Source organism: Anomaloglossus baeobatrachus, chromosome 5, assembly GCF_048569485.1.
Source record: "Anomaloglossus baeobatrachus isolate aAnoBae1 chromosome 5, aAnoBae1.hap1, whole genome shotgun sequence".
Classification (NCBI taxonomy): domain Eukaryota; kingdom Metazoa; phylum Chordata; class Amphibia; order Anura; family Aromobatidae; genus Anomaloglossus; species Anomaloglossus baeobatrachus.
This window is the reverse complement of record NC_134357.1, coordinates 152,340,152-152,367,109: the sequence shown is the minus strand read 5'-3', so window position 1 is coordinate 152,367,109 and position 26,958 is coordinate 152,340,152. Positions and strand designations below refer to the sequence as shown.

General features: G+C 38.9%; 1 long non-coding RNA gene across 2 annotated transcripts in view; it reads left to right on the top strand.

Moving 5' to 3' along the window:
* The window catches only part of LOC142309804 (uncharacterized), a 294,698-nt gene that overhangs the window by 48,664 nt on the left and 219,076 nt on the right, over positions 1–26,958 (top strand). For both annotated transcript variants that reach the window (XR_012753998.1, XR_012753997.1), the window contains exon 2: positions 18,880–18,980. This is a non-coding gene — a long non-coding RNA (uncharacterized LOC142309804). The remainder of the gene's footprint in view (positions 1–18,879; positions 18,981–26,958) is intronic.

Sequence of the window (26,958 nt, the reverse complement as noted above, 5' to 3'; positions counted from 1 at the left end):
AGTCTGGAACACGGAACAAGGTGATCTATCTAAACCGGATATGAGGTTAGACGCTGTATTTTGTGTACGTCCTTATTCCACATTGATTGGGCGCTATGCGTTCCAACTTGGAATGTGGAAGTGCTCTACTCTCGAACCGGAAGTGACCGCAGACGCTAGCACGATTGTGGCTAATGGAGTTTACCACGCTTGCAGTAAGTGCCCTCTACCTGCACATATGGAGGTAATTAAAATGTTTAAATGTGTATAAAGGGGTGGGTTTATTCAGAGTCTTTGCGCCACCGTTTACTTGGTACACACAGGTTTTTCATCCCCTAAGCATGTGTTGGTCCCTGCCACTGCAGGTTGATTTCCCCCCATTTTTCCTCCATCTCCCCTGAGGAACTCTTGATACTGAGAGGGAAACGCGTCGGGAGGACATTCTTTTTCTTTTGTAATTGTGGTTGCGGGACAGACAACTCATTTGGGTGCTGCCCTTGTCAGGGCGTAAGTCCATTCACGGTGCACGACAGGGGTTGATTTAACATACTTGTCTACCCTGTCCTTCCAGCCTGTGACCTCTCTTTTCCGGACCAGTGTGCAGTCCCGCCCATGAATGAAGTCTGGGTGAGATCTGACTAATATGTTGCCATTTGGCATTTTGTTCTTTGCACTATTTATGTTGTGCATTGTGCACTGTATTACCAATTTTACCTATTATTAGATTAAAAGTTACGTTTTAATCCCTGCTATTATAGTTTTGAGCAGGCAGTAATATCTAGCAATAACTATTTACATGCTTCACTGGCAACTCTTTAGCACTGGCAATCCTTATATCTATCATGAAATGTGCCGACTTGGGGCACACACCTGCACACCATTCATTACACTGCACATCCCTATTATAAACTATCGCTCTCCTATCTATCTCAACTACTTAGCATTAAACCCTTAGCTAAGCTGTCTAGCAGCATCGGCAGAAGCACTGGAGGCGGTACCTTTCCTAACGTTTCCCATTCACAAAATGGTGCCGACGCAACATGTCTGCAATTTATATGCACATGTACATGTGACTTAGGAAGCAAATCACAGAAGCCTTTCTGTCTGAATCTTGTGGATGTTTGCTGTGCCGTGATTGGCTGCAACAACATCCTCAAATAAAGTTAAGGAAAAAAATGGCGCCGTGCACCAAAAGGGTTCTCCTGATCCAGAGGGGTTGCATCCTCCACTGATTTTACAAATCCCCACATTAGACAGCACCACAAATACTATACAAAATCAGAAAATGCTATTACAAAAGCATTTTTAGAAATGGAGCCAGTGTTCAGGGGCATAAAATGAACAAAAGCAAACAATACCAACTTTTGGGGAAAGTGCTCAAACGAACATGCTAAGGCCCGTACCAAATTTGAATTTGGCGAACCTTTTCTAAACAGGTTCGCTCACCTCTTCTTCTAACCAACAAGTAAACTGTGGGCTGTTACAGCATTTGTAAACCTTGTACTTACCTTTGGCATTTGCTGTTATCTTTTCTGAGAAAGGAAAATTTTCTTAACTAATATTCTAAAAGAAATGACAACACTATATTGAGGAATTTAACTATGAAGGTTTGCTTTGGCGACCTTGTTTAAATCTGTGTCTAGAAACACACCACGATAGTATCAAGGGCATGATTTAATGGCACTAGCATTTTGGACTGTCACATGTTCCTTACCTATGATTTCTGATTTTTAAAAAAATGTTTTGTTGGTAACTGTGGTCACTTTCATTTGAAACATAATGCATGTATCTAAAATGTATTATCACAAGTGACTCTGGCAATGGACTGGGTAACCTTCATATAGATAATCACGAAGGGCAAAAATTGTATTAAAAAAAATTGTTGTGCTTCTATAATTACAAATTTTCCTTAGCTTGTCTGTACCATTTCTTCCTGCTTCTGCACCATTTTTTGTAAAAATGAAAACATTTTTTTGGGGTGACTTTCCCCAGGTAGATTAAGCAGTTCAGAACACAAGGGGAAAAATTGCTGTAACTTAGGAAACAGAAATTCTTGGTATTCCACTAATGCAATATTAATTAAAATTCTCAATTTTTTGCATGGATATTGATTTTTTGAGGTCGAATGAAGCTCACTAAGGGAACGCACACCAGGATTGTGCCCCTGTTCCGGACTGATGACATAAAGGCTCTGGTAGTGTTTCTTTAATTAGACAGGTCTGCAAGGGTAATATTGTCTGAAAAGTAAAAGGGGGTTTTTATATACTTCAGAAAGTTGAACTCAGTGAAAATAGCAAACAATCATGTACAGCTTTTTCACAAACACTGACTCCAGGGGCTTTTTCTACATACTTTGACCTCCTTGCTTGACTATTAATGGATGCTTTTGGTGTCATTAGATTAGTTCGAAATTACTGGATGCTGTGTTATGATTGGCTGATGTGAGCATAGAACATTTTCCTAACCCAGGTGTTTACCTCTTAACTCCAGGAGACTGTTTATTAATTCATCCAAAAAAAGTCTGAAAGCTGTGCTACTGTACAATGGCTGCAAGTATGCTTCAGCGCCTGTAGATTGTTCTGTGCACACGAAGGAATTCTATGAGAATTTAGACTTTATTCTCAAGAAACCTAACTACGAAGATCAAGAATGGGAACATTTTTTGGTGATCTTTTGCTCTTTGGGTCGAAAGAATGATACACAAAGTACCCATGCTTTTTGTGTAAATAGAACAGCTAGAATAGGACTCATCATTGGAGCCAGAAAAGTAGGCCACTGAGAACATAGTTGAAGAAAGTTTAGTTAATCCTACTAAAGTTCTCCTGTCAAAACTCCACATTAAGCTTGAACTTATGAAGCAGTTTGTGAAAGCTTTACCAAAAGAAGGAGAGACTTTTAAGTACCCCTGTACCAAGTTTCAGGGACTGTCCGAAGCAAAACTGAATGAAGGTATTTTTGTGGGTCCAGATATTTGGAAAATCCTGAAGAATGACTTGTTCAAAACAAAATGAAAGCCCTTGATAATAGGGCTTGGGATTTTTTTTAACAGAAGTTGTGATTAAATTTCTAGATAACAGCAAAAATAAAAAATGTAAAGGGAATCTCTCAGTAGGTTTTTGCTATGTAATCTAAAGACCACATGCTGCAAGGGTTAAAACATGGATTTCAGGAATGCCTATCTTGTCAAGGGCCAAACTGTTGTTTACTTCCTAGTCCTTGTTTAAACAGCAGGACATATCATTACCCGTACCACATTTGCTCAACAGTACGACACACCTCTGATTGACATCTCACTATCAATGCTCAGCCTCTATAGAAAGCTGGTGTGGACAGGGGTGAAGCTATTTCACCTCTACTAGTTGGCTAAATCTAAAAATTGTGACTATATCATAACTGCTGCACCCAGTAATTATAATGATTTATCGTTGGATTCAGGATCTCTTTTCCTACATCATGTTGCTTTCAGATGAAATGTCAAAAACCTGCTGACAGATTCCCTTTAAGTCCATCATGGAGATCATGATTTTATCAAAGAGCAAAGATAAAGATTTCATAAGGATATCTTGGAGATGGAACGAAGATACTAAGGTAGATGGAATGTCAATATGATCACGGACTACTGCTGGTGGCTTCACAGAGAAGATCAGGCCTTCTATAAGGCTGCTTTCACACATCCGGTTTTAGCAGAGCCGGCCAATCCGGCTCTAAAACCTATGCAACGGATGCGGCGACACAACCGCATCCTTTGCATACGTTTTTGACATGCAGCCCGTCCGGTTTTTGCCGCTTGTGGCACGCTACTGAGCATGAGTGGAAAAAATGCATGCGGCGGCCGGAAGCGGGGATTGCCACAGGACGCCGCATGCGGCGTCCATAGGCATGCATTGCAAATTGCACCGCATCGGCCTGATGCGGCGTGATGCGGGTTTTTTTGCCGGACAAAAAAACGTGCCAGGCAATGTTCCATCCGTCCGGCGCATCGGCTAAATCTGCCGCATGCGGCAAAAACCGGACCGAACGCAAGCCCATGCGGCACAATCCGGCACTAAAGAAAGTCTATGCAAAAAAAACGCAATCGGCGCAAAAAAAAACCATTGCAGTTTTTCTGCAAAGCGCCGAATTGTGCCGCACAGTAAAACACGGATGTGTGAAAGCAGCCTAAGAGAAAAGGTACCAAGAGAGGCTTTGAAGAGAAAGAAAAGGCACAAGAATTACCAATAAAGTTGCAGAATGAATGTTCAATATATTTTTTTATACTTGTATAATATTGTGTGCATTTTTGGCTACAATAAAGATATCTTGTTTATCTCGCTTTTATGTAATTACTTGATGACTAAAACAGAACTGCTTATTTAAATAAGGACATAATAAAAACCTTAAGTTAAGAATCAATGATTGGATTTGACTTTTTCCCTTCATAAACCTAAATTTTGCATACCTTTTGTTATACTTCCTATATTCTCTATTCTCTATGAAACAAATATCAGGTAGCTTAGGGGACAAATGAATCCTGCTCAATGCTGTCAAGAAATAACAATATCTTAAAAAGGCATAACTTCTTTAAGGATTTTTGGTACAACATAATTTAATTTACATTATTGAAGGCTAATTCTTCCAATGATGGAGAACTTCCTGCCAGTTCTTTAGCTATAACTCCATAATTCTTCAATACAGGTTCTTCATTCAGTGATACAATTTATTGGCAGTAAGTGACATACTCTTGATGGAAAGGTTGAGTACTTGAGAATAAAACCCCAATTCTTTGTGTTCAGGGTGTGGACATAATGTTAGCCATGGAAATTACCATCCAAACTTGATAGGAAGCACAAATACAGTGCTTTTACCACAAGAATGGCAGACCGTCGTTAAGTCCAGAATAAAGGACCATGCATGCATCATTTATGCACTTTTTATAATTGAAATAGAAATAGCATAAGAAAAAACTTTTGAATTCTGAAAAGAACAGGATTAAAAGACGTGGTAATGAAATGAAAATGATGAAAAACTGAAAACAATGAGATTATTAACAGTTGACCGAGGAATGTTCTACCACACAGAATGTACTTGGGACACTCACCACTAAGATCTGCTACTGACAGATCCTTTGCAATTGCTAAATAATGAAAACCCAGATGTCCTCTATAGGAGATAAGTTTTTTTTAAGAGGCTAAAGGCCATGGTACTATGTTTAGGCACATAGTGACACAGGCCACATGCAGCCTGGCATTGTCATGTTGAAAAATGGTGACTGGGACACTTTCACGTTACTTCATGATGGCCTCTTCATGTTGTTGGACAAAGAGTTTCCAGACCAATCTCCAGCTATCATTGCAGTCAAAACAAAAGCAGGACTCATTGCAGAAAAGGATAGTCCTCTATTCCAACCTTCATAACCATCTTGATCTGAACAATGATGCCTAAGCATTGATATGTGACATGCTATCATTGTCTGCATTGCCTCAAGGTCTACTTTTTCAAACGGTGCTACTAGGAGTAAAGATTAGAAGTTCTTTTGAAATTCAAATTCTCCAGCTTTGTTGAATTTACCCCAAAAAGTCAATTTAGGACAAATAAATTGGTATAAATCGCATAATTAAAAAGCCTCTTATTGCCTGAAAAATATGCATACAACATTGTGAGTTCCCCTTGGAGTGAATTCAACATGTTTTAGGCTCTGCAATGTAAGCTCAACCTTTTTAAATTCAAAATGACTTCACCCTGTCTGGCTAGGGGAAAATAGATGGTTACCAGAGGTAAGTAATAGCATATTTAACAAAAAACTGTAGTATCAAACTTTTTAAGCTACTTAAATTGTATGATCAGTCCAATAATTATCCTCTTTGTCGGGGGCATATGCATGCATTGATGTTGTTCATAGACAAGTGTTGCAAATGGAAGATGCCGTGGCATTTCCACGTGCAAAAATTATCCCTGTTTGGGAAGTATTAAGAGCTTTACATTTGGATAAATGAAGAAGACATAGCTTTTTCATAAGCCTAAAAAAAAATATTCATTTACATAGGGAGATAAAACAGGTGTATTGTACTGTTTTGAATGTGAAAAGGTTAAAAATGAAAAAAAATATATCTTTCTTGTGGTCTGCAATTGGATTGATAATCACAAAATGATTAGTCAAATACAGTCATATGAAAAAGTTTGGGCACCCCTATTAATGTTAACCTTTTTTCTTAATAACAATTTGGGTTTTTTGCAACAGCTATTTCAGTTTCATATATCTAATAACCGATGGACTCAGTAATATTTCTGGATTGAAATGAGGTTTATTGTACTAACAGAAAATGTGCAATCCGCATTTAAACAAAATTTGACCATCAGTTATTAGATATATGAAATTGAAATAGCTGTTGCAAAAACCCAAATTGTTATAAAGAAAAAAGGTTAACATTAATAGGGGTGCCCAAACTTTTTCGTATGACTGTATAAATGCTTTTTATCAAGTCAACCAACAATGATCCCGCAATCTGGAGGCAAGAGAGTACCTCTGTTTTGAACGTGAAGAAATGATAGCTTGTTGTCACTAAGTGTTCATTTGAAAACTATTTTAAGAGCTATTTCTTGGGGGTACGAAAACCTGATAGTCCGTTGTCCAGCATCAATAGTATAGTCAAGCAATATGAAACACAATGGGCAGCCAGGATATGTGTGTCTTTTGTGGCTATGTAGTGGCTGCAGTGGGAGCAGCATGATAGAGAGTTAAGATGGAGCATACAAGAAGATGCTTGGTAGCTGCCATCAATGGCAGCCCTGGCATCAGCAGTACTACAGTATAGATGACATTATTAATAGCAAGCATATGTCTGGCAGATTGTGGTTTATCCAGTATCAGCAGATCAGTGTAAACAACAGTCAAAGGACAGGCATACACACAATTAGGTATATTGGCAAATGAAATGTAAAATTGAAAAAAGGATTGGCACTCCAAATCTTCTGAACTATAGAAATTTATTCCATAAATTCACGGTACAAGCGCAAGTAATGAAAAAAATGAAATGTAGAGCTGGAGCAAGAGCTGCAGGGTCCTAAGAGATGCAGTCAGCTATGCTATACAGCAAGGTAGCACAATCCCCCTGCAAATGACGCTCAAATATTAGCCTCAGGTTCAAGGGAAATCAGATTAAATAATATTGAAATATTTAAATGCACTCAAAGTGCTTTTATGACCTTAAAGGGGCATAATATGTAAAATAATTGAAAAATAAACTAATATATAAATAAATAAATAAATAAAAAGATAAAAAAATAAAGATGGAAAAAAATAAATATATAAAGAAAGCCTACTGTTAATACCTATCGCTTTTACTACCTCTGTCCTGCTTGAAAAAATAGATTATCAGATAAATTTAAATAATTGTTACAGTAAGGGGTGCAAATTTTAAAATTTAATTCGGTGGTCTTTTGTGGTTTTAGAAAATGTGAAAAGCAGACACATATTTCCTTTATGTTTCAAAACATACTGCACGCTATTGGCAAATAAAATTAAAATTAAAAGGACAGTATAAAAATAACAAAATCAAGCCACTCTGCATCATGAATAAAGATGCAAAAATTATTTGAACATTCAAAGGGGAAAAGAAAAATTACAAACGCTTTAAACTGTGCGTACGAAGAGGTCAGGGATAGGAGTAAATAAATTGGTCTTGAACTGGTTAAGGAAAGAAGTCATTATTAGTGATTTTATTTAAAGACTATTACATTTAATGAGGACTATTAAAATGGGTTGCAAGCTATTTTTAAAAAAACATCCAAATTCCTTTTAGAATTTCTCATACAGTATATTATAAACTAAAAATCCTGTGTATGGATGAAAAACAGAAGAAATAACCAGAAATGCTACAAGACAGTTATGTATATTAGCACTACATGTGCATAAAAAAAACAATGATCAATTTTTAAATGAAGATCAGAAATTAATCCAGATTTGTATGATAGAGTAGCCTTAATAATTCATTATAGTAACTGATGAAGGGTCACATCTTTCTGCCCATTAAATGCGGCAGTAATATAATTAATGGCACTTTGATACATGGTAATGATAATTATGTACATTATAAAGTAATATAGCATTTCACTAGTAATTAAACTGGTTGATGACACTAATTAATGCATATGTCACATTATCACACAACCTAGAACTATCCATACAATAAACTTGCGTGCTGTGATCACATTTCTTATGAAACTCATCATTCTCTTAATTGTGATTCAGAATAAAAAAAAAGCATAGTTATTTTACTTTACTTTGTCTTACGTTACTATAGTTGAAACCAGACATTTACCTACACTATTTGAAAAGACACACCTGCATGTTTTTCCCACTATCTGACATGAAATCAAAATAAACCTTTTTAGTTTTAGATCAGTTAGGAACCAAAATTATTTATATTTTTCCAAATGCCAGAATAATAAGAGAGAATGTTATAAGGCATTTTTATTACTTTCAGCAAAGTAAAAAATTTACATACACTATGAATACTATGCCTTTAAACAATTTGGGACTGCCCATGTGATGATGTCTTGTCTTTGAAAGCTTCTGATAGGTTTATTTGAAGCATATGAGTTAATTAGAGACACACCTGTGGATGTATTTTAATGCACACCTGAAAAACGTCTTTGACTAGCATTATGGGAAAGTCAAAAGAAATCAGCCTAGATTTCAGGAAGAGAATTGTGGACTTGCACAAATTTGGTTTATCATTGAGTGCAATTTCCAGATACCTGAAGGTGCCTCATTCATCTATACAAACAATTATATGCAAGTAAAACAAGATAGGAATGTCTAGGCATCATACCACTTAGGAGGTAGATGGGTTCTGTGTTCCAGAGATGAACATGCTTTGGTCAGACATGTGCATATCAACCCAAGAACAAAAGCAAAAGACCTTGTGAAGATGCTGGTGGAAGCTGGTAAGATTGTGCCATTATCCACGGTGAAACGAGTACTGTATCAACATGGGCTGAAAGGCCACTCTGCCAGGAAGAAGCCATTTCTCCGAATGACCCATAAACAGCCAGATTAATGTTTCCAAATGCACACAGGAACCTTAATTTTTGGAAACTTGTTCTGTGGTCTGACAAAACTAAAATTAATAAAAGCAGGAGGAAAGCGGGTTTAGATACCGCGCCAAAACCACAGGAGTCCGGAGGATGTTAGTAACTCCCTTTTTTATTTTCTCAGGTCTACGCATTTCAGGGACATATCCGTCGCCTTCATCAGGACAATATACAGAGAATACTATAGCAAAGGAGCGGCCACAGGCTCCTATATATAAGTCAAAAGAAGCCACGTATGCACTCATTACGTCATCCTCCTCATGACTCATTGGCACGTGAAGTAATCGATAAAGTTATGAGCATTGACAAAAAGAAAAAGGGAAAAAGGAAAAAAGGAAAAATAGGGGAAAAAGGGAAAAATCAGGAAAAACGCTGTAAATGTATGGGTGGGGGAAAAAACTGGGATATTTCTGTTTAAACAATGATTATTATGGGTGAAAGTCAATGTTTATGATAAAAAGGAATAATGAAATTAAATAAAATAAAATTAAATAAAAATGAAAACAATGTAAATGATGAATGTTGGAGTGAAAAATAAAAAATTAAAATGAAAGAATAAAATGATAAAAAGGGAAAAAAAATGTGTCCTTATAATTATTTGTATTTCTATATTATATGTAAAGGAAAAAAGAAAATGGAAAAGCAAGAAAACTGGATTGATAGAAAAGAAGGGACCAAATGTAGATGTATCTATAATAATATACATTTGAATGCATGTGTATGTTAGAAGAGGGTATTTGTTTCACAACGTTTGTATATGACTGGTAATTGAAGTGTTCCCGAAACAATGTAAATCCACTGCAAAATAGTGACTACCAAGCAATTTAAAGAAACATAAATGTTCGGAACAGGAGCGAAGGAAGACTGCATAGAGGGTTACTAAAGGTTGACAGCGTGGGAAAAACTGCATGCGCTTGTGCAAAAGGGTGATACGAGGTTATGACAGTGTAGAAGAATAGGAGTGAGAAGCACCTGCGCAAAAGGTAACTTAAGGTTGACACAGTGGGAAAAAACTAAATGTGCTTGTGCAGAACGGTGATATTAGATACTAGCCGTATAAATGATAGCGGTGACAGGACATTGTGACCGTGTCGGTGTTATATGTGAAAAATAAGAAATAAGAATCCTCTAAAATGTTTAAAATGATGTAGAATATTTGTTTACTTGGAAATAAGAAGAAGAATGAAAAACAATTAAAGTGAGACTGGAAATGAACCATGCAAGGGAAAAAAGGAAAAACAAGGAGAAAAAAAGGGGACTGTATATAATAGCTGATGAAGAAATCTATTTACAAATTTAGCGATCTCCATTCAAAAAATGGAAATTCAACAATAAAGTGGCTGTTTGGGGGAATACAAAGTTCCCTAGATAGCAAACCACAGTATAGACCCGAACAAATGTAAAACCCGAAAAAAGGGGGGGAGGGGAAGGGGATATAAATTTTAATGATTAAAAAAACTTTAATATATATATATAAATATATTAATAATAATCAAGCTCATAATGACTGTATAAAAATATTAAAAAAGTAAAGTCAATGTCAGACAAGCCTACTATGAAAATATCATAAAAATATAAACATATAAATATAAAAATGTATGTACATTTATATAAAGCATGAATTGTATTCTAAAAACACACAAACAAGATTACATAAAATACAATAAAATGCAAAAAATTAATAATATAATAAAAAAACTTATGCTGTATCAAAAATGTAAAAAATGGTAAATATTCAATAAAAACATATATTTAGACTAATAAAACAAATCAGTTACCAAATTTAAGCCCATCGATTTCAGAGTGTCCAATTTGTGTATCCAAAAAGTTTCTTTCTTATTGCGATTGTCTATTCTATTGGGACAGTTTGGGGGTATTTGTTCTATAGGTGTAATTGTGAAAAACATATTTTTGTTATGGGCCAATGTGCAGTGCTTTGAGAGTCCATGCAACATATAGCCAATTTTGAAGTTGTGCCTATGGGAGTTGAGTCGTTTATGCAAGGCTTGGCAAGTTCTTCCTTTATATTGCTTGCCACAACTACAGTCAATAAGATAGATTACAAAGCTTGATTGGCATGTTAGATGATTCTTAATAGTGAACTCCTCTGTTCCTTTAGTGGAACAAAAACTTGTCCATTTGTGGCAGATAATTTTGCAACAGTCCTGGTGAGACCGTGAGCTTATTGTTTTTCAAGGGGGCTGGTCTGAGCTGGCTTGGGGCTAAAACATTTTTAATACTGGGAGCTGTCCTAAAGGTGATGCCAGGAAGGGGAGGAAGAATGGTCTTAAGGAAAGGGTCATTCAACAGGACTCCCCAATGCTTGGTGAAAATGTTCCTAATTTTGATATTGTCGCTGCTGTAAGTATTGAGAAAATTCAGGGCAAAGGCGTACTCATTATCTTTGGGGACAAAGGAAGGGGAGGCCTTGGGTGTAATCAAGTCTTTCTGTTCCAATAGGACAGTATCCTGGTAGGCCCTTTGAACAAGGGTTTTAGGATATTCTTTTTTCAAAAAGCGGTTCCTGAGGATTTTTACCTGGTCATTAAAATAATTTAGATGGGAACAATTCCTCCTGACGCATTTGTATTGGTTAATCGGCATAGTTTTCAACCATTTAGCATAGTGCTCACTACTATAATGGATATACCCATTAGAATCAACTTGTTTGAAATATGTTTTAGTGAGTATTTTGCTTTCATGGTGGAAGATAGTAAGATCCAGAAAATTAATTTCCGATTTATGAAAGGAGGAGGTGAAACTGAGCCCCCAGTCATTTTGGTCTAGATGTTTCATAAAGGAATCAATATTATTGCACTTGTTGTCCCATATTATAAACAGATCGTCAATGAAACGTTTGTATAGGATGATGTCACAGTCATATACGCTATTCTGAATCATTAAACACTCAAATACTCCCATGAAAAGATTAGCATATGAGCATGCGGCTTTAGAGCCCATTGCTGTGCCGAGTTTCTGATGGTAAAGCGTATCCTCAAAAGTAAAAAAATTATTATTCAGGACAAATCCCATGCCCTCCAATTTGAATTCTTTTTGGATGGGTTAAATGTTGTCATCTTTTTCTAAAAAGAGAGATAAACAAAATAGACCAAGATGGTGTGCTATATTGGAGTATAATGCTGACACATCGATGGTAAGAAATAAAAAAGTGTCTTCCCACATGATATTGTGCAATGAATTAATAAGGTGAGATGAATCTCTCAGGTAACTATCTAAATTGCACACATACGGTTGCATTAGTTGATCTAAATAGGCAGCTAGGTTGGCTGTTAACGACTTAATACCTGAGATAATTGGTTTCCCAGGTGGGTTTGCATGGTCCTTATGGATTTTTGGTAAATGATAAAAAAAAGGCATGTTGGGATTTTTTATCTGTAAAAACTTTTTCTTATAAGTGTTGAGAATGTTATGCCCTACAGCTTTTTGCACTAAATCATGATAAACAAGGACGGCTGAATCATATTTACTCATGCTGACCACCTCATAATATGTAGGGTCTTACAATATTTTAATTAAACTGTTTGGTCAGAATGACCATCGTTACATTTGGAGGAAAAAAGGGGAAGCTTTGAAGACTAAGACCCCCATCCCAACCGTGAAAGATGGGGATAGCAGCATCCTATTTTTGGGATGTTTTGCTGCAAGAGGGACTGGTGCACTTCACAAAATAGATGGCATCATGAGAAAGAAGATTATGTGGCAATACTTAAGTAACACCTGAAGACATCAGCTAGGAACTTAAAGCGTAGGCGTAAATGGGTCTTTCAAATGAACAATGACTCGAAGCATACTGCCAAACTGGTTACTGGTGGCTTAAAGATAACAAAGTCAATGTTTTGGTGTGGCCATCATAAAGCCCTGATCTCAATCCTTTTGAAAATTTGTGGGCAAAGGTGAAAAGGCAGGTGTGAGCCAGGCAACCTCCAAACATGGCTCAGCTACACCAGTACTGTCAGGAGGAATGGGCACAAATTCCTACCAACTATTGTAAGAAGCATGTGGAAGGATATCCAAAATGTTTCACTCATGTCATACAGTTTAAGGGCAATGGTACCAAATACTAACGAAATGTATGTATGCTTTTTTTTTTACATAGTTACATAGTTACTAAGATTGAAAAAAGACCTAGGTCCATCTAGTTCAACCTTCCTCCACCAGTTCTACATTTGGTCACTAAGTCATTTATAACCAACAATGTTGTGTGTAGTGAGGAAATCATCCAGCCCTTTTTTGAAAGCTGTTATAGTATCTGCCATTACTACCTCTTGTGGTAGGGTATTCCATAGTCTGACTGCTCTAACTGTAAAGAACCCTTTCCTATTTAGCTGTCGGAATCGCTTTTCTTCCACTCGCAGTGAGTGCCCCCTGGTCCTTAGTATTGTCTTCGGAAGAAATAAGTCATGTGCCAGTCCTTTATATTGACCACACATATATTTATACATATAAATTAGATCTCCTCTGAGACGTCTTTTTTCTAAGCTAAACATATCTAACTTTTTCAACCTGTCATCATATGGGAGGCCTTCCATTCCTTGTAATAATCTAGTTGCTTGCCTTTGAACTGACTCTAACTTCTGAATATCCTTTTTAAAATGTGGAGTCCAAAACTGGATCCCATATTCCAGATGTGGCCTTACAAGTGATTTATAGAGGGGTAATAATACGTTGGGATCGCGGGATCTAATCTCTCCTTTTATACACCCTAGAATCTTGTTTGCTTTTGCAGCTGCTGCTTGACATTGAGTGCTGCTGCGCAGCTTATTTGTAATGAGAATACCCAAGTTCTTCTCCTGTTCTGTAGTCCCGAGTTTACTTCCATTTAATATATATGCAGTTATAGGATTACTCCGTCCTAGGTGCATTACTTTACATTTATCAACATTAAATCTCATTTGCCAAGTATCTGCCCATTCTGACATCTTATCCAGATCTTTTTGTAATATTATACTATCAAGGTCAGTTTTTAATATCCTACATAGTTTGGTGTCATCAGCAAAGACTGACACTTTACTATCAATCCCATCCACAAGGTCATTAATAAAGAGATTAAAAAGAATTTGTCCTAGCACAGATCCCTGCGGCACCCCACTGCTGACTATGGACCATTTAGAGAATGTTCCATTTATGACTACTCTTTGTTTCCTATCTTTTAGCCAATTCCTTACCCAGTTGCATATAGTTTCCCCCAGTCCTTGCTTCTGGAGCTTTAGTATAAGCCTATTTTGTGGTACAGTATCAAATGCCTTTGCAAAGTCCAAATAAATCACATCAGCTGCATTACCAATATCCAGGTTTGCACTTACCCCCTCATAGAACCCCAACAGGTTGGTTAGACACGACTTATCTTTCATGAATCCATGCTGTCTGTCAGTTATTATATTATTTTCTGCAACATACTTTTGCATGTCATCCCTTAAAATGCCCTCAAAAACTTTGCATAATACTGATGTCAGGCTTACTGGACGGTAGTTGCCTGGATCTACCCTCTTACCTTTCTTAAATATCGGTACCACATCAGCAATCCTCCAATCCTGAGGCACCAACCCTGTTACAAGCGAGTCTAAAAAGATGAGATACAGCGGTCTGTCAATTACGGAGCTCAATTCCCTCAATATTCGTGGATGAATGCCATCTGGCCCTGGGGATTTGTCAATGTTTAATTTACTCAGACGTAGGCGTACTTCTTCTTGTGTTAAATTAATTATATCGGGTGGTGAACTTTGATTTTTCACTTGTTGAAGGATGCCTGGTACAGTCAGTTCCTTGGTGAACACAAATGAGAAATGCCTACTTAATATCTCAGTCTTTTGTTTGGCCTCTATAACTAACTTGTTATTATATTTTACTTTTTGACTGCAAAAAGTAATAAAAATGCCTTGAAACATTCTCTCTCTCTCTCTCATTATTCTGGCATTAGGCAAATATAAATAATTTTGGTAATCCTAATTGAAATAAAATGGGAAAGGTTTATTCTGATTTCATGTCAAATAGCGAGAAAAACATGCATATGTGTCGTTTTAGACAGTGTATGTAAATTTCTGGTTTCAAATGTATATTGTCAGCATTTTACTCTGATTATAGTATGCAATGTTCGACTGGGATTTTCTTCAGCCTATGGAGGTAAAAAATAAGGAATCACTCCCCATCTATAATGAACATGTATACATGTGACATGTAATCTTTGTTGCTGTCACTAAACACTTAAAATATATACTCTGAAAAGGAGTGATTTGTAAATGTCCTAGAGATGAGCAAATCTTTCGAAATTTGAATTTGCCAGCTTTGCCGAATTTTCCCATTAAATTATATTTGTGGCAAATTGATTTAATTAAAAGTACTTCAAAGTGTCCAATTGCTCTGAAAAACTGTTTATGATGCTTTGAGGTCTATTAAGATTGTAGCCATTCCCTTTAAGTTTTTAATGCAAACATAACCGTTGCCATGTAAAAGTAAATGTCCTCAACATATATCACTATGGGTAACAAAATCACCACTGGTAACAAACAGTTTATTTAATTACAGAGTGGTTTACCAGGCTTAAAAGCTTGTTAAGATTAAATCCAAAATGATTTTTTTTTGCTATTCAACAGACCATAGAAATCATTAAACCCATCGTTTTTTTAATTTAAATGTAAGCCTTTTGTACCCAGACCTGTTGAGGAACCCAATTCTTTTCACGGGCAAACAATTCACACAAATCAATGCACATAAACTCCTTATTTTCACAAAAATGAGATGATGGTAAAGAAAATACGAATCTTGGATTGCATGTACTTAAAAAGAAACAGAATTACACCTTTTGTGCCCAGTCCTGAGCAGGGGCTCAATCCTCAATCAATTCACACAACTTAAAATTGGTGCCAGAATGTCCAAGGCTCAATTTATGGCTGAGAAGACCATAGATTTGGCCTCTGGAAACATAGAAAAGATTTCCCATACCCAAACTGCATACACAAGTTTACAATTACAACCATCACATCCAGATATTGCACGTGTTTTTGAGCCTACTGGATGAACAGAAGCAAACTGCTCCCCAGCTGATCACATTAGAAGTACATTTGCTCCTGAATGATAGTGTACACAAATGTTGGTTTTGCTCTTTATAAGTAATGCTGCCTCCTTCTTCTTATTAACCCCTTCAGCCCCCGGGCACTTTCCGTTTTTGCGTTTTTGTTTTTTGCTCCCCTTTTTCCGAGAGGCGTAACTTTTTTATTTTTCCATCAATCTTGCCATATGAGGGCTTGTTTTTTGCGAGACGAGTTGTACTTTTAAATGAAATCATAAGTTTTACCATATAGTGTACTGGAAAACGGCAAAAAAATTGCAAGTGCGGAAAAATTGCAAAAAAAAGTGTGATCGTGCAATAGTTTTTGGGATATTTTGTTCACTGTGTTCACTATATGGTAAAACTGAGGTATCTGTGTGATGCCTCCGGTCGGTGCAAGTTTGTAGACACCAAACATGTATAGGTTTACTTGTATCTAAGGGGTTAAAAAAAATTCACAAGCTTGTCCAAAAAACGTGGCACACGTTTTGCGCCATTTTCCAAAACCCGTAGTGTTTTCATTTTTCAGGATCTGAGGCTCAGTGATGGCTTATTTTTTGCGTGTCAACCTGACGTTTTTAACGGTACCATTTTTGTACAGATGCTACGTTTTGATCGCCTGTTATTGCATTTTGCGCAAAATTTGCGGCGACCAAAAAACGTAATTTTGGCATTTGGAATTTTTTTGCCGCTACGCCGTTTACTGATCAGATTCATTGATTTTATATTTTGATAGATCTGCCATTTCTGAACGTGGCGATACCAAATATGTGTGTATTTTTTATTTTTTTAACCCTTTAATTTTCAATGGGGTGAAAGGGGGGTGATTTGAACTTTTAGGTTGTTTTATTTTTTTAAATTTTTAAAAACTTTTTTTTTTTACTTTTTTTTTATTTTACTAGTCCCCCTAGGGGGCTATAGCAATCAGCAATCCGATCGCTCTGCACTATCTGCAGATCTCAGCTACAGAGCTGAGAACTGCAGATTTGCTGCTTCACTTTCAATGCCGGCTGTATTCCAGCATTGAGAGGAAGTGAGTCATGTTAGCTACAGGCGTCATCACATGACCCTGTGCTACCATGGCAACCGCCGAAAGTCACGTGATCATGTCACGTTACTTCCGGTGGGGGCGGGGTAAGTGACTGTCATGGCGGCGCCCATATACATATTGCTGCCAAGATTTTGGCAGCGAAATGTAAGGGGTTAATGGCCGCGGGTGGAAGCGATTCCACCCGCGGCTAGCAGGCACACATGTCAGCTGTTGATAACAGCTGATATGTGCGCGGATCGCCGCCGCCTACCGGCGGAAGGGGGCGGGGCTTACCGGCACACGATCCATGACGTACCCAGTACGTCATGGGTCGTTAAGGGGTTAAAATACTTTCCTGTCAGCACATTTTAGTTCCCAAGTTCTCTCCACCACAAATCATCAACGTAGTCTTTACCTTCATCCATGACACTTGACTCAATGAGGTAAATGAAGCCCTTGACCTCACTCCTGATTCAATTTCAACTTGAGCTGGTTTTTAGCACTACTGTCACGTTGGCTACCAATTCCAGGGCCCATACCACAATAGCTGACAATTAAACTACTACTACCATTTCCAATGCAGCTGGACCTTTTTAGTCATATTCACCGCCTCCATCCCATTCTGTTTGAATCCAAACGCTGATTGCTCTTATCGTGCGTCTGGAGAACCACACTTTGTAAATTAAGCCAGATCTCCTCACTACAACAATGTCAAACAAGTGGATGCAAAATGTGGTTTAGGCACATTGCGATGCTCAGAAGAAATGGGGGCATTCATATTCGAAAGTGCAACTTTATAGTGAAATAGAAAGGAAAAAGGTGCACTGCACCGCTTACCGCTCTGTTAGGCCCCTTTCACACGTCAGTGATTCTGGTACGTTTGTGCTTTTTTTTAAACGTACCAGAATCACTGACATACGCAGACCCATTATAATGAATGGGTCTGCTCACACGTCAGTGATTTTTCACTGCACGTGTCTCCGTGCAGCGTACCCGCGTGCGTGATTGCTGCACGGAGACATGTCCATTTTTTTCTGGCATCACTGATGTTCCACGGACCACGCAGTGGTGTGGTCCGTGAAACATGTGCCAGAAAAAAACATGCATTTAAAATAATAAACATTTTAACTCACCCGGCGTCCAGCGATGTCCTCTGCAGCCCGTCCTCCCTGCTGCTTCTAAGCCGGCTGATTACTGTCGCGCATATTCATTATGCGCGACACAGACGACCCGGAAGCAGCTGCTGCGGCGGTCAGCGCCGGCCGGATGCTGCACCGCGGGAGCGATCAGCACCATGGACAGCGGGAGCGGGCGCAGGTGAGTTGATTTCTAAGTGCAATCACGGGCCACGGAGAACGGAGCCCGGATTGCACTTAGACAACCCACGTATGCCGTGATTCACGGCACACGCAGGGACATGTGCGTGTTTTACACGCCAGTGAAAAACGTCACTGTTTTTCACTGACGTGTGAAACGGGCCTAAGGCTGTTGTAGCAAAGTCCTTTTCGGCTCTGTTCTGTTTAGAGACAGCTACGTGGGTGTTCTGAGAGGCAGCCTCAGCTGCTAATACTCACATGGACTTGCTGCAGAAAAAACAGCTGAGTGCATAGGATGAAGTGACTCACCATGGTGCTGTTGCCAAAGTGCCAGGATAAATACTTCTTTTGCCACAAAGAGAAATTGGCAGCACTCTGCGGTTGTCAAACAAATCTTGCTTTATTTTTTCTTGCAGACAGGTGAAACAGACATGAGGGTGCAGGGGGAACGGAGCACAAGGACGAAGGTACCGTTTCGCACCACAGGGGGTGCTTTCACGGGTCCATACAAAGAAACGTGAGTATTAGCCACTTAAATAGGGTAATTTTTAACTCCATGTGTTACTTGTTAAAAACAAATTAAAAACCTTTCACTGAAAAACAACCTCTCTCTACATCAACGTTAGATTTCTCTCTGGAAATAGAATAAATATCTTTCTGTTAAATATCATTCCAGCAATAACAGTTTTATAACTTATGGACACTTTAAATAATTTGTCATTATACATATCTCAAGTTATGACTACAACATTAAGACTACTCATCATTGTGTTATTTTTATATTATTTTGCGTGTTGTATAAATGGATCTTTAGATATTCGAAAGTGCAGATTTTGCTTGATTTGTTTTTCGGTTAGTGACAGCCATAGCACTTTTTCAGAGCTTTTGTGCTACCAGTAATATAGAAGTCCCCAATATTTCAATTAACAGATGACAGACCTGAGTGGGAACTTACTTTTTTGTGGGTTAAGTTGAATGCTATTGGTGGGAAGAAATTTGGGGTACAGGACATTTTGGATCAGTTCACATTTATACAATGTTCTATGCTGAGCACTTACATTAGGTCTTCCATCTACATCTCCGAATTATGTAATTCATATGAAACTCCTGATGGATCCATTCACTAATTAGGAAGCAGAGTTACTCCGGACTCCACTTGGGCTCTGTTCAGTAGTGTCCTTTTCAAAGGTGCACTGAACTGTTGTTGAATGCACTTTTGTGCATGCATAAAAAAAACGTAAATAAGATGGACACCGCCAGACCACAGGCCAGAAGGGAGTTTAAAATACCTTCCCATGCCTCGTTACAGTGATTTTCAAGTTAGGAATTTTGTCTGTGTCATATACCAGTAGGTAGTTCACCAGGAAAGTGCAAAACAGTAAAATATCCACAAGATGTCACTAATCTCCCTTGTGGATGTAGCCAATGGTCGTATGAGCCGGGGTCTGTACCAGGAGGTTCACGAGATTCCAGGGATGAGACTGAGACAGAGTCACGAGAGAGCCAGGTCAGAAATTGAGAGAGAACATCAAGGACTGGGGGGAGCTCAGAAATCAAAGTCAATCACAAGCCGCAGTTGGGAGCCGGGCGAGCTGGTAATATCAGGGAGCACAGGGAGATGGAAGGACAGAGGGGAGGAGGACAGGAGTGAGAAGGACAGGTGTCAGGGAGGACAGAGGCAGGGAGGACGGGTGTCAGGGAGGATGTAGGCAGGGAGAATGGGTGAGAAGGAGGATGGATGCAGTCAGGAGGATGGGAGGCAGGATCAAACAACTTACAGGGACTAGAAAATACACTGCAGAGGAGAATTATAACTGGGGCCGCATGAACAGAAATGACCCAAAGATAAGGTGCCATGACCCTGGAAACGAGGCACAGAGGAGGGCTCTTCCCACCGGCCATGCTCCAAGGAACTCAGACAGCCATGAGTCATGACAGTCTGATTCATGTTTTTCAGAAATTTACATATAACCTCCAGTGTAAGTGCTCAGCGTAGCGCATAGGATAAATGGGAACTGAACCTTAGTGCAATGTTTGGGAGGCAGAATGAATAAATTAGCATTAGTTGAAGAATTAACTTTACTTATTTGCAACACCGTTAACCTTGTGATCTAAGTGATAAAGCAGATTTATTCTTCAGGTCAGTAACATTATAGTGATACCAGATTTATGTAGATTTTTTTAGGTATGGCTACAGTCACACTAAAACATGCTTTTTTTTACAAAATAAAAGTTTTTTGCATCACTATAGTTTTTTATTTTTCTGCCAACAGAATCATGTGACTGCTCGTTTTTTGGAGGCTAAATTGGCGTTTTTATTGGTACCATTTTGGGCCACATAATATTTTTTGTTTGTTTTCTATTCTGCTTTTTGTGCGGAATGAAGAAACAGCAATTCAGGAATTGTTGTTTTTTTTTTACGTCGTTCACAGTGATGTAAACGTTATATGACAGCTTTATTATTTGGGTCAGCACCATTACAGCAATACTACTTTTATAGTTTTTTATGTTTAGCTGCTTTTATATGATACTTTTTTTTTTATATAAAATGTTTTTGCATTGCTGCATTCTGGGAACTATGGATATTTTTGATAACTGAGCTGTATGGGGCACCGTTTTATGTGGGACAAGATGACGTTTTGAGTGATACCATTTTTATTTACATATGACATTTTGATCACATTTTATTCCACTTTTTTGTCAGGTTTATAAAGACATTTGTTTTTGCTAACTTTCTTTTACGGTGTTCATTGAAGGGGTTAACTAGTATGACAATTTTATAAATGTATTTATTGGTATAATTTTTTACATTTTTGTCAGTATTTTACTTAGTCCCTATATGGGACATTAACTTTTATTAGTTTGATTGCAGGACTAATGTGTTGGAATGCACCAGCATTGCAACACATAATACCTGTCGATATTAGGCTAAGTTCACATCCTGTAATCATTTTTGTTTTTGCATCCATTTGGAAAATGCAAAAACAGATCTGTTAAAGGATCCATTGACTATAATGATGATGATGGATCTGTTAATGGATCGGTTAAAAAAGTGATCCATTTGTACGATTCCTTATGGAAAGGTTAATAGTCCTCCGTGCAATCCATTACAAATGGATCATTACTGGACATAGATTAGGAATAAAGTAGATGTGAAACTATTACTGCGCTGCTGAAGATATGATATAAACCAGTAAAGATTGAACCAAGGTGGTTTCATTCAACGCGTTTTGAATTGTCTCCTCACGTCATCAGAAAATCCCCCGATATAACAGGTTACAACAGTAATGTGGACAGCAGATTTGTCAGGCAGTATAGTAGTTACCATATGGACTGGGGTAACTGAGCAGGAATCAAACAGAGTAGAGTTTATAACAGTATCAATTAGGAAGCAAAGCTTATACCTGGCAAACTTTGGTGAAAGCCAGGGAAATTAATACTCCCACAATAATCTGAATTACTGCACATTTGGCACAGCGGCACCTGCAACGGAGATGCAGTGCAGTGACAGACACTGAAATAGGGGAAATGAACATAGAAGTCTATATAACATTTACCATTGAAAAAGTTAATTGTTACCAGTAATGGCTGAGTATGCTCGGCACTGCTCTGTTTTCAATCAAGCATTGGAGTGCTCAAGACGCTCTATACTCGATTGAGTATCCAAATACATGGGTGCTATGCTCTAGTCCCCGCTCCACATGTTTTGCAGCTTTTTTAGCCACTAAACATGCGGGGATTTCCTGCCAATCACGGTAATGCAGTAATTATTTTGGCTACTGGCATTACTGTGATTAGCTAGCCGTACAGTGTCATCGGGTCTATGAGGGGCTGTTGATAAGTCTTTAGCTTTTGATCTTTTTTTGTTTCTATGGTAACGAATGTTACATCACATGAAAGCCTTATGTGTCTAATATACTGTATGTTTTCAAAATGTTGTTTGTTGCTTATGGCAACAGTGTTCTACGCACGTGAGAAAACAAAATTGTGGAGTCTAATGTGATATTCACAGCAATTGAATGAATGAATGAATGAATGAGTGATAAAATTCTTGTTTCTGCAAGGAAAGTCTGCAAAGGATATTTATGGTGATAAGTCACAGACATTGGGGGATTAATGCCCTTCATGTTCCACAGTTAAGAACTGGGTTTCTAAATTTAAAATGAGCCACTTCAGCCCCAATGATGAAAGTGGTTGTTGTTCCTGAGTTCATCTATGCTGTGCACAACCTCATACTGGAGAGTCAACGAATTTCAGCTAAAGCAATAGCAGACATCATGGGGATTTTCAGTGAATGTGTTTGTGTCATTATCCATGAACATTTGGACATCAGGAAGCTATCTGCAAAGTGGGTCCCCAAATGTTTAACAACAGATTAGAGAAGCATGCGAGTGAAAACTTCCCGGACCATTTGTCAGCGTTTCCGGACTGATAAGAACTTCCTGGATTGACTGGTCACTATGGATGAGACCTGGATTTATTTGTATGACATTGAAAACAAGGAGCAGTCAAAAGAGTGGAGGCACAGTGGTTCTCCTCGTTCAAAGAAGTTCAGTGTGCAAAAAACAGCCACTAAGGTGATGGCGTCTGTGTTCTTGGATAATGAGAGCGTATTGCTAGTGCACTACCTTCAAAAGGGTTCCACCATCAATGCAAGGTATTACATTGAACTTTTGGACCAATCAAAGGCAGCTCTAAGGGCCAGAAGGCACGGCAAGCTGTCCAAAGGAATCTTATTCCTGCAAGATAATGCCTCCGCTAACACTGAATAAGCAACCACAAGAAAACTGGCAGAGCTGGGCTTCCAGTTGGTTGACCACCCAGCTTATTTACAAGATCTAGCTCCCTCCAACTATCATCTGTTTCCAAATCTGAACAAACACCTTAAGGGTACCAAATTTCAAACCATTTGTGATGCCATGACTGCTACAGATGCCTGGTTTGAGGCACAACCAAAATCCTTCTTTTTTCCTAGGCATACAGAACTTGGAATATCGAAGTAAGAAGTGTGTTTTTATCATTAGTGGAGAGTATGTGGAATAAATGTAAAGTTTCATCATCCTATCTCATTTTTTTCTGAGTAAAGCCAAAGACTTATCAGCAGCCCCTTGTATATAAAATCCAGTGACGCCATGTACAGCACGCTATACCCAAAAAATTTGTAGGGAGAGATTCTGGTGGCAAAGGGAGAGTGTGTTATAACATCACAGTACACGCTGGTACAACATTATACAAACAGTCATTTTCAAAGCTAATTCAAATAGAATCTATTCTATATTAATATTGCTCTTAGTCTGTAATTAGTGTAAGGTACGCTTCTGGAGTAGGGATAGTGTATTAGAGGCATGTAGGCAGGGATTCTAGCCTTAAAAAAATTGCTGCTGCTAGGTAAAAATTATTTCTGTTTTCTAATAATACCCCTATTATCTGCGCTTAATGTAAGGCAAGCTGCTGGGGAAGGGATAGCATATTAGATGCATGTAGGCAGAAATTTTAACCTCACCAACCTTTTTGCTGCTTTGTAAAAAATGTATTCTATTCTATAATAATACTACTGTAAGCTGCATGTAGTGTAGGGAGAGTTTCTCCTGGAGAAGAGACAGGATCTTATACCATCACACAACCTGCTGGGTCAACATTAAACGAACAGTCCTTTTCAGTGCTAATTGAAAAAGATTCTATTCTATACTAATACCACTCTTATGCCGGCGTCACATGGTACGATATATCGGGTGATATGTCGTTGGGGTCACGTCGTTAGGGACGCACAATCGGCATCGTCAGAGATATCGTACCGTGTGACACCTCCGAACGACTGTGAACAAGCAAAAATACTCACCTTATCGTTGCTCGTTGACACATTGTTCATTTTCAAAATGTCGGTCCTCCTTCTGTGCTCCGGTTGTTCATCGTTCCCGTAGCAGCACACATCGCTCCGTGTGACACCCCGGGAATGATGAACTGAAACTTACCTGCATCCCGCCGGCAATGCGGAAGGAAGGAGGTGGGCGGGATGTTACGTCCTGCTCATCTCCGCCCCTCCGCCTCTATTGGCCGGCTGCCTTGTGACATCGCTATGACGTCGAACATCCCTCCCCCTTCAGGAAGAGGATGTTCGCCGCCCACAGCGATGTCGCCCGGGAGGCACGTATGTGTGACAGGGGTTTTCGACTTTGTACGCCACGGGCAACTAATTGCCCGTGACGCACAACCGACGGGGGCGGGTACGATCGCTCTTAGTCTGCTATTAGTGTAGGGTAAGCTTCTGGAGTAGTATTAGTGTATCAGAGGCTTGAAAGCAAAGATTCTAGCTTTACAGACCTTGCCACTGCCATGTAAAAAAATCTATTCTATTCTCTAATAATACCTCTCTTTTCTACATTTAGTGTAGAGCAAGTTGCTGGAGAAGGAACAGTGACTTTTAGCATCACAGTACCTGCTAATGCAACAATAAACCAACAGTTCTTTTCAGGGCTAATTCAAATAGATTCTATTCTGTACTAATGCCACTGTTGCATTTAGTATAGGATTAAGGTCTGGACTAGGGATAGTGTAGTAGAGCCATGCAGGCAGGAACTCTAGCCTTAAGGGTGCTTTACATGCTGTGACATTGCTAGCGATTGCTAGCTATATCGCGAGTGATAACTAGAGTTGAGCGCGGTTCGTGGTTCGTGGTTATCCAGTTCGCGGCTCGAGTGATTTTGGGGGCTGTTCTAGATCGAACTAGAACGCAAGCTTTTTTGCAAAAGCTCGATAGTTCTAGATACGTTCGAGAACGGTTCTAGCAGCAAAAAACCCAGCTAATTCCTAGCTGGCTTTCCGCTGTAATAGTGTAAGTCACTCTGTGACTCACACTATTATGAAATTTCAGTGTATAGTGTGCGGGAACAGCGCATTCAGATCATTGCTGTTTGGATAATGGCGATCGCCATTTTTTTTTTTCCTTGTCTTCCTTCCCTAAGCGCGCGCGTGTAGTGGGGAGGGCCAGCATGTCAGCCAATCCCAGACACACACACAGCTAAGTGGGCTTTTAGCCAGAGAAGCAACGGCATGTGTGATAGGATGTCCATAACACATGTCCCTGCATTATAAAAACTGACATTTTCCTCCAGCACGCCATTATCTGCCTTCTGCGTCCTTGGTGTCAGACATCACTGGCGCAGCTCCTATCACCGATACAGCTGTATACGCTCCATACACAGCGCTGGACAGCATAGGGATAGCACTTTCTATCAGTCCTTTTAAGGGCTCATACCGGCAGGGTCAGAGCCATAGGTGAAAGGTCCTGAAAACAGAGTTTAACAGCTACACAAGATGACAGCGTCTGTGTAGCTAAGGTCAGGGATTTCCTCGCTGCATTTCCCCATTAGGAGGGATAGAAAGGCAGGCTTCCATTCCTCTACCCAGAGCCACAACCCTGCCACTGTACCCTCCTGCCCTTTGCACACTCCAACTCATTGTTACTAAGCCATTATACTAGCAAACACTGAGTGAACTTAGTGGCATCCTAAACGTGGCTATTGGACTTCTGTATAGTCCCAGTAGTGCACAGATATTTGCAGCACGTCTGCCTGCATTGCACAATCAAACTCATTATAACTAAGCCATTATACTAGCAAACACTGAGTGAACTTAGTGGCATCCTAAACGTTGCTATTGGACTTCTGTATAGTCCCACTAGTGCAAAGATATTTGCAGCACGTCTGCATGCATTGCACACTCAAACTCATTGTTACTAAGCCATTATACTAGCAAACACTGAGTGAACCTAGTGGCATCCTAAACGTGGCTATTGGACTTCTGTATAGTCCCACTAGTGCAAAGATATATGCAGCACGTCTGCCTGCATTGCACACTCAAACTCATTGTTACTAAGCCATTATACTAGCAAACACTGAGTGAACCTAGTTGCATCCTAAACGTGGCTATTGGACTTCTGTATATTCCCACTAGTGCAAAGATATTTGCAGCACGTCTGCCTGCATTGCACACTCAAACTCATTGTTACTTACTAAGACATTATAATACCAAAAATTGAGTAAACTTAGTGGCATACAAGAAGTGGCTGTTGTACTCCATTAGTGCCCCACTGGTGCAAATCTATGTGCAGCACCTGTGCAGGACACCCTCCTGCTTTGTTTTTAATAAGCTATAATGATAGCAAAAATTACTGCCATTTAGTGGCATCATAGAACTGGATGTTGTATTCCATTATTGTCCCACTGGTACCAAGCTATTTCTAGCACCTGTGCAGGACACCCTCCTGCTCTGTTTTTAATAAGCTATAATGATAGCAAAAAATACTGCCATTTAGTGGCATCATAGAACTGGATGTTGTTTTCCATTATTGTCTCACTGGTGCCAAGCTATTTCTAGCACCTGTGCAGGACACCCTCATGCACATTTTGCTATGCTAATGTTATAGCAAACTCAGGGAATTCATTGCTGCATTTGATAATTCGGAGGGATAGAAAGTGAGGCTTCCTTTAGCTTTT